The sequence below is a fragment of the Daucus carota genome, chromosome 8 (assembly GCF_001625215.2).
Source record: "Daucus carota subsp. sativus chromosome 8, DH1 v3.0, whole genome shotgun sequence".
NCBI classification, from domain to species: domain Eukaryota; kingdom Viridiplantae; phylum Streptophyta; class Magnoliopsida; order Apiales; family Apiaceae; genus Daucus; species Daucus carota.
Window position 1 is genome coordinate 7876986 of NC_030388.2, and position 9098 is coordinate 7886083.

At 32.9% G+C, this 9098-nt stretch overlaps 1 long non-coding RNA gene across 1 annotated transcript; it reads left to right on the forward strand.

Moving 5' to 3' along the window:
- The first annotated feature begins 4623 nt into the window (after nt 1-4623).
- Nucleotides 4624-8462, forward strand: LOC135148236 (uncharacterized). The gene is made up of 2 exons (XR_010286177.1): nt 4624-5251; nt 7039-8462. It is a non-coding gene; the product is annotated as an uncharacterized LOC135148236 (long non-coding RNA).
- Nucleotides 8463-9098: the final 636 nt, after the last annotated feature.

A 9098-nucleotide genomic window follows, 5' to 3' on the forward strand; every position in this document is an offset into this window, starting at 1 on the left:
GGACTGTTAGTACTTGCTGAGCGTCTTTGCTCATGTTCTCGTATTTAACCCCATTTACAGCTAGCAAATATGGTACGCACAAAGCAAACAGCACGTAAATCGACCACTGGCTACGCAGAGAATTGTTTAAGGGCGAAGGTAGCATATATGATATTAGCGGCTTTCGCTATTATGTTTTGTACTAGTTAGATGGGCTGATCCACACTCTGAACTTATAAGATCTTTTGGGACTTTATTTCACTCTTTTGGACTTGTAATTAACTAAATGTTATCCTTTCGGGATTTAAATTATGTAATCTTAAATTCCGGATTTAATATTATGTCACTTGTTCATATTATATCAATTCGTGTGCGTGTGTTGGTTGGGGTGTGACACGGAGGGAGTACAATTTAAATACATTGCAATGTCATTAATACGTGTATTGACTTGCTTGATTACAATGCATTTAACATGATAACTATGTGTTATTTAGAGTAGTAATTGTTGATATTGGTATGTGTGCTAATTTTTAGAAAAGCAGATATTTAAGAACGGAGGGAGTATTAAAATTTTGAGATATTCAATTGGTATATTAAATTATGCTATAATATCTAGTGATATTCGATCAGGATTTTAAATTATGCTTAAAAATTCGATTATACACAATTGAGATTGTTTAAAATCCATTAAAATCTGAAGGTATTTAAATGTTGATGGTTTTTTTTTGAATTTCCTAAAATGATGGATTTTGTGGGATTTCTCAATGTATTTTAAGTTTTATGAATTTGATCAAAATTAATGAGATTATGCAGTATTGTGCTTAAATCCTAAAGTATCTATATCAACTATTTCACATTTTATCAAAAATCCACATAAAATCAAAATCAAATACAATCTATTAAAATCCAAAGATTAAAAATAATTCATTTAAATCTCAATCGAATACACCCCCTAGTCAGCATGTCAATATTAAAATCGTTTTGTTTTACTTACAAAATCATTTGTTTTTCTTGCAAAAAATATGTTCTTCTTCTGCATAACATGACACTCGTACTTTTCATGAATAACAATACTTATATAATATTATATTATTGATTATAGAAATCGTGCAAAACAATTATATTAAACTCAATCCTACAAGGTACTCCGACAAAACAAGACTCCATATACTTTACTCTTAAATAATACTCCCTCCGTTTCAATTTACATGTCCACTTGTGACGCCCTCCAAATCCGGGTCATAGACTTGGGGGTCACACCACAATATAAACCTGTAAACAATAATAATATATGCATTGACCCTAAACATCCACGGATCGCTCCAGGTTATAGTATGAAACAAGCCACAACTTAACTTATATTACAATACGCCGAATCCCAATCAATATCTTACAACTTACAAACATAAAACGCAGTGCTTACACACAAAAGATACTCAAAAGTTCATAATATCAGCAACTCCTAGCAAGGCTTCCCAACACTCATCCTGATACCTTAGCTTGATGACTAGTCTGTGGGTCCTCGCTAACAGTGGTCTCTTTCTTCACTGGAAAAGAACATAAGGAATCGCAAGAGTGAGCTTACAGCTCAGCAAGTAATATAAACAATAACTGAAGTCCAACATTTATCAATAAGAATGAAACAAGATATCAAATTTCTTTTTAAAGCAGTGATTAGAATTGGATATTCATATTTTTATTTAAAACCAAGGTTAGGCTGCTGATCAGTCACGCACTAACCCCGAGCAAGGTCCATACCAAGCTCTATCACTGGATCCAAGGCACACATTGGCCTAATGACCACGAATCTGGTCTGACCACGAATCTGGTCCACATTTATAAAACAATCCAATTCTTTAACAATATAATGAAATCAACAATATCTCAATAAATTAGAATCAATACCAGTTGAACAGAAGCAATATTACCAAAACAGAATCATAATTGTCAAATCAGAATCATTATAATTAGTGGTGCAATACATATCAGGATCAAAGGACAATTCAGAAGTAGGTTTAAGTATCCTCACAATATGTCTGAAGAATGTCTTGAGGTTGAAAGAAAGATCAAGTATATGGTGAAAATAATCTGAGGTTTGTAGAGGGAACAATGTAAGTGAGAATAGCTTGAGGTTTCAAATATGTTTAACTTGTAGGAATTTCAAGTGCTAAGGTGTATATGTGTGATCATTCTTCAAAAGAGTAATATAGGTATCTGGTAAGACATTGTATAACTTGGTGAGGTATTGTAGCATGTAGGCTTGTACTGTTTGGTCCTTCAAGGATGGAAGAATATCAAAGCAAATGATTTGTGTTGTCAAGTCTCAAAGAAATGGGTATAAGTTCAATTGAAATCAAAATCAAAGTTCTGCTTGTAATTCAGGTGTTGAAAGGATTGAATAAGGTTTATCAATAATCAGGATCAATAGCACAATATATCGACAGATGTACTTTCAAATCTATCCAGAAAACAATATCATATGCAGGAGAGTAACTCAAGGAGTTTACAGAAGTATAAGTTGAGAATAGAGCACTTGCCTTATCTTGAAGATTCACTTCTCTCTATAGCTTTCACTAATCAGAATCACTCCAACACTACTTGCTTTCCCTTTCTAAGCCTGTCCTTCTCTGATAATCACAATATTCATCTATCAATACTCAATCTAATATCATCCTATTTGTTTCATAATCGAAACAAGCTTCTATCTACCCTTCGTTTCACTTAAATCCGACTTACGGTTCAAAGATACGAATAAAACAGTCATACAATGTTCACATAAGCATTTCACATATCAATCAAGTAGCACATAGCACATAACACATAAGAGAATCAATGGAATAACTTTTCAGAAAAGGTTTGGGGTTAAAATGATTTTTCTGGTATTTATTACGAATTTATAAACATTTTTCGGAATTAAAAATGGGTAAGAGAATCAATTTATAACTGAATAAACAAGTTTGAATACTCGAAATAAGGTTCGGAACCACTTAAATCAATTAACGAACCTTCAACATATTTTAGAATAATTTTCTAAAGCTTGAAACTATTTTTCTGGACTTTTAAAACAATTAATACAATTAAATCCAATTAATAAATCAATTAAAATCAATTAATATATAATTAAAACAATTAATCAATTAATATTTGAATTAATTGACTAATTATAATAATTAATTACTAATTAAAATTAATTAATAAATTAAATTAGATTAGTTTTTGAATAAAGAAATAATTAAAAACTATTTTTGAAAATAATAAATGATTTTCAAATTTAAAAGAATTTAAAATAAATCAGTTTTGAAAGTTTAGAAACTCCAAGGTTTAAATTGCAAGTTTTAAAACTACAGGGTTTGAAACGTTACAAACAAAACCACGGTACTGAATCTTTATCCCCCCAAAAGTTGGGGGGTCTAATTGCAGTTTTTTCCCGCCGCCACCGTTCCCGGTCGCGACGTCGCCGGAGAAGCCTTTTACGGCCTCCACCCGGCTCCAAATTGTCCAGAATCATTCCTTGAATCATTTAAAACTTATGCATAGCTTCAATTCGATCAACCAAGCGTGGTTTGGCCGGAAAAAGGGCGAAGAAACTCGCCGTCGCCGGCGAGTTTTCTTTCCTTCGATTCCGGCCATCCCGACACCTCACCCTACTTCTGATACCCCCAGTCGACTCCTCTACACATCCCCAATCTATTCCACACTTCAATTTACACTTATAACTCCAGAATAACAAAACCCCAATTTCAATTAAAAATGTTCATACTGGTTATAAACCCTAATTTCATATTCGAATTAAACCCTATTTTGAACATGTTATTGAACTCCAAATCATGCATATGATATACCAAAATGATCAGGAGAACATTATCTACAACCTAGAAGCATAAAATGACATAAAACACATCACCATCAAAAAGCCCTAATTAAACCCTAATTAACCCGAATTTAAAAACCCTAATTACTTCTAACCTGTGAATCTAGAGCTGTTTTTGAGACTTGATATGGATTCTATGCTTTGATATCTTCGATTTGACTGCTTGCACGCTCGATTCTGAGTCCGATAACGTCCTCAAATCTTCGATTGAACTCCAAGAACACGAAGAACGATAACCCGGTTTCTCTCGATTCTCGTGTATTGAAATTGTAATAACCCGGATTTTTAAAAAAATATTTTTATTAGTATTAAAAGTGATTTTCTTTAAAGAAGGAATAAGATTTAATATTTTATTCCAGTTTAATGAGTTTTCAAAGGTTTATATTTAAACCCGGGTTATTGTGTTATTGATAAATAATTGTATTTGCAAAATGGATTTTCATATATTATTTTGAAAATTCTGTAGGAATATTATGTGAAAATATGTGTTATGTGATTAAGTGGTATTGGTGAATTTGTTTGTTAATTAATTATGGTTAATTATTAATATTATATGATTAATATATGAATTTTTGTGAATTTTGTGTTATCTAGTTTATTGAGCTGAATACTCGTATGTGTTCGTATTTGAGAGATTTCAATTTCTATATGCTCAGGAGAAAATATAGTTTATTTGGATATTTTCATATCGATTTATGGAATATTAGATGATTTTATAATCGATTTACGGATTTAATTGCGTATATTTATATTTAATTATTGATTATTTGATTTCCGTAAAACCGTTCACTCGTAACGAGGTAGCAAATTTTCTTCCCGGAAGTTTCGACAAAACTCACCTTTAGCCTAATTTGAATATTCCGGACATTTTTCGTGTTTTGACTTTTTCGATCCGGAGTACGGTTTTCCCTGGAGTCGGTCCGGCGGAGTTTTTCGGGTACTAAAATTGTCGATAATTATCCAGTTTGTCTCGATAAACGTGAACCGAGATATTTTCGTCATCCTTATCATGTAATAATTGCAGTGGGACCCGCAGACCAATAATTGAGTTAAAAAGCCCCGTTTTGATGATTATCTCGAAAACCAGTACCGATTGGACCCCGCTTTCTTAATATAAAGCTATTAAATACGTATTTTCATGCCATAAACGATCCAAAGGGGTACCAATTATTTGTAAATATAAATATACCTTCCTAGAGCTTATTTTCACCCGTAAAATCATTTCACCAGTTTCTCTGCACGATAATCGAGAGAAACCGAGCGGTGTTCTTCGTGTTCTTCATATTCAAACGAAGATTTGAAGGCGTTATTGGAGTTAGAATCAAGCGTGCGAATAGTCAAATCGAAGATATCGAAGAGTAGAATCTATATCTGCAATCAAAAACAATCTGAGATTCACAGGTAGGGAGTAATTGAAGTTTTAAATTTCGAATTAATATGATTTAAATAGTGGATTTTTGCAAACGTGTTTGTTTGATTGATTTGATGATTGTATGATGTAGAGCATGTTTTTCTCGTCGTTTTGGTATATTATATGTTGATTTTTGAGTTCCATAACATCTAGAAAAGTGGGTTTGATTATTTAGTTGTGTTCTTGAATGTTCTTGACGGATTATGAATGTTTTCAATTGAAAATTGGGCGTTTCTTCCTTACTGATTCTGGGTAGAAATTGAAGCTACTGGAATGTTCAGGAGGATGAGAGGATGGTGTACGGGTGATCAGATGTTGTGTGGGGTGCCGGGAAGTCGGTCGTCGGAGTTTCGAAAGAAACTCGCCTCCGGCGAGTTTAATTCTGAAAATCCGGCGAACTCCCACGGTTTTTGGCATGTTTGTTGATTCGAGCAGGTTTGTGGTGACTAGTAGAGGTAATCTGGAGGTTACGGGATGCCGGGGTGGTCCGGAACAAAGATTCCGGCGAATCAGGGGGATGGCGGCGGCAAATTGCCGTTTAGCCCCCAGATTTATGAAGATGATGAAGTTATGGTATCAAAGTTTCAAAATTTACAAAATACCCCCTGTAACTTTGAAAAGTTACACTTTACACCCTTGCCAGAAAGTTTTAAAAACTTACAAAATAAACCTTTTGATTTAATTTTCTAAAATTGTTTTATTTAATTATTTTAAATTCCAAAAATAGTTTTTAATTATTTCTTTATTCAAAAATAAATCTAAATTAGTTTGTTAATTAATTTTAATTAGTAATTAATTATTTTAATTAGTCAATTAATTTAAATATTAATTGATTAATTATTTTAATTAATTATTAATTGATTTTAATTGATTAATTAATTGGATTTAATTAATCCTTTTTGATTTAAAAATTCCGAAAAATAGTTTCGAGCTTTAAAATATTTTTCCAAATTATTTTCAAGGCTCGATAATTGTTTATGAGTGATTTCAAGTCCAATTTCAAGTATTTGGGACTTGATTATTTATCCGAAAAGTGATTCTTTTATCGATTTTCATTCCGAAAAATGTTTAAAAATTCCAGAAAATTCCCGAAAAATTATTTTAAACCCAAGATTTGATTTAATATCAATTGGGATGGGAGATCTTATATGAAATATGTTGTATGCTATCGGTTTGATGTGTTATGTGGCGATAGGAGAGTGAGAAAACTGTTTTGAGCATAACTTTTGATCCGTAAGTCGGAATCAAGTGAAACGAAAGAGAGACAGAAGCTTATAAAGTCTAGTTTGATATAACATAATGATATGATGGAGTCGAGAATGTGAATAATTGTTGTTAAATGTGCACAATGTGATTATATGTTATTTGATTTCTATTAATTGATGATTACGTGATATACATGTTTATTCATGATAGTATACATGTGTGATAAAAGAATTGGACGACGTAGTGTCGTGAGTTGATTGATATTGGATAAGAAGATATGGATTATAATGATTGGAATTGGTTGATTGGTTATTGATTGAGAATAGGATAACATGTGGATAGTCTAATAAATAGACGAGACGATGTCGGATTATCGATAGAATTTATATGATAATTGATCTGTGATAGGTTATGTGGAATATGACTTGACTATATGGTAGAGTCAAAGCATGATTACGTGTTAAGTGATATGTGCTAGGTTTAAAGGGGTATATAAGTGGGTATCGGTATACGTGATATGTATATGCGATATATTGTTTAGTGACTATAGTATTATCTTATTCTCGTAAAGGATTTGGACGAGACGTGTACGCTCGAAGACATCAGGAAGTCGAAATGGTATTGCAAAGCGAATAAGGGATGAATCGAGTAAGCAAAGCGAAGTGATGAATAGAGTATAGCTAGAGATGGTCTAGAGATTATGAGATGCATAGATGGTGAAAGTGGAAAGATGAGAATGAGCTGTGAGATGGGAGTCAGATTTAAGGCAAGTATCCTATACCCTTCTTTTGGATATCTTGCGATTATTCTGATCCATTCTTTTCGTATGTGTTGCAAATATTCGTTCCTCTCTTTTTCATATTTGGCAAGTGCAAATATTTTTATCCATCCTTTTCTAATCCTCAAAAATTCAGATAATTCCAGTTTTACAAAGTAATTCGAAGTTCAGATTGTCATTGAAGCATGTGTTGCTCAGTGATGATTAGAACCTAGAATGACTTGGGATCTTCTTGATTATTCAACCCGCCATTGTCATGCTGGTTTAGCAGGCTAAATTCAGTTGCTTAGCCGATAATGGAGGATACTGAATAGTTAAGGATTTCCTGGATTATGATTTATGGAAGGATGGACTCTGGTTTATGAAAAGTTGATTATCAAATGTTTGATTGGGAATTATTTTATCATGGATATTGATTGTGGTTATGTTCTGTTGCTATACGTTGACCTGTTATTGAATTATAGAATTGGATTATTGTTTTTATACAAACCTGTGGACCAGATTCGTGGTCATGTTAGGCCAATGAGTGCCTTGGATCCAGTGATAGAGCATGGCGGGGCCTGCTCGGGGTTAGTGCGGAACTGATCAGCTGCCTAACCTTGGTTTTAATTAAAATGTGATAGTCCAATTCAATAATTCTTTGGAAAGATTGAATTCCTCAGTTTAAATGATGCAAGGTATTGTAAATCATTCTATGCAATACCATGAACTCATGAACTCAGGTTGAACCCTCTTATATCTTGAACTCGTGAACTTCTGTTATATCATTTCAGAATTATTATTGTTTATTATTACTTGCTGAGCATTGTTGCTCACCCTTGCTATTCCTTTCTAACCATTTCAGAAAGGCTAAAAGATGAGATGATTGATTGAGATTGTGGATAAGGCTAATGCTAGGCGAGGAGACAGAATTGAGGATCCAGTGGTCGAGGAGTGTTCAGGAAAGTTGATGAGGGTGGTGCAAGCTAGAGCTGTGCTATAGGGATTCAAGTGAAAGTCATAGCTGGAATAGTTAACAGTGATTCTTCTTATCGAAGATGATCTGACTTGGTAAGAAAAGTTGTGTAATATTAGTGGTGGATTCTAATTTCAATACTGTAACCTGGAAGCGATCCTGTTGTTTTTGGGGGTTAAATGTTCTCTTAAAATTTTCTTATTATGGTTTTCAAGTTTGAAATTCAGGTTTTAAAATCATTTGATTTACGTTCTCATTCAAATCTTTTATTAAATGTTTTCAAGTTGAAAATTCTTTTGGATTTTCATTATCTTAAAATAAAAATACAGGTTTCCAAAAGTGTTTAAAAATGGTTTTTGTGTGGTGACGTCAGAATCCAGACCCCCGGGTTCTCGGACTGTCACAGTTGGTATCAGAGCAACAGGTTATAAGTATTTGAAATTAGAATATAGATCATAGTTATAGGTTCTCTAGAGAAGAATGTTGGGTGACCTCGTATAGAGGTATGGTGAGACTATTTAGAGATAGTCTAGAGATGTGATGGAGGTATAGAATCTGGTTAGACGATCAAATTGAGTGTATAGGTTTAGAAAGATTTTGATTCTTGAGTTTAGACATATGATTTCTAGTATGTTGATTAATTGAGATGGTGAATTGTGGAAAAGGTCAGTATTAGACCTATATGGAAGAGTTTGATAGTGAATGATTGAGTTGAGAATGGTGAAAATGCAGAGTTCAGAGTATTCTGACTATACTGCATATTTGAAATTGGATTATTGTATTGATTTGAGGATGATAGAAATGCATGGTTCATAGTATGTTGACCATGTTGGATATTTGAAAGGTGTATATTGTTTTGAAGTGAAGATATGAAGAGTAAGTGTAGAATATGAGTTGT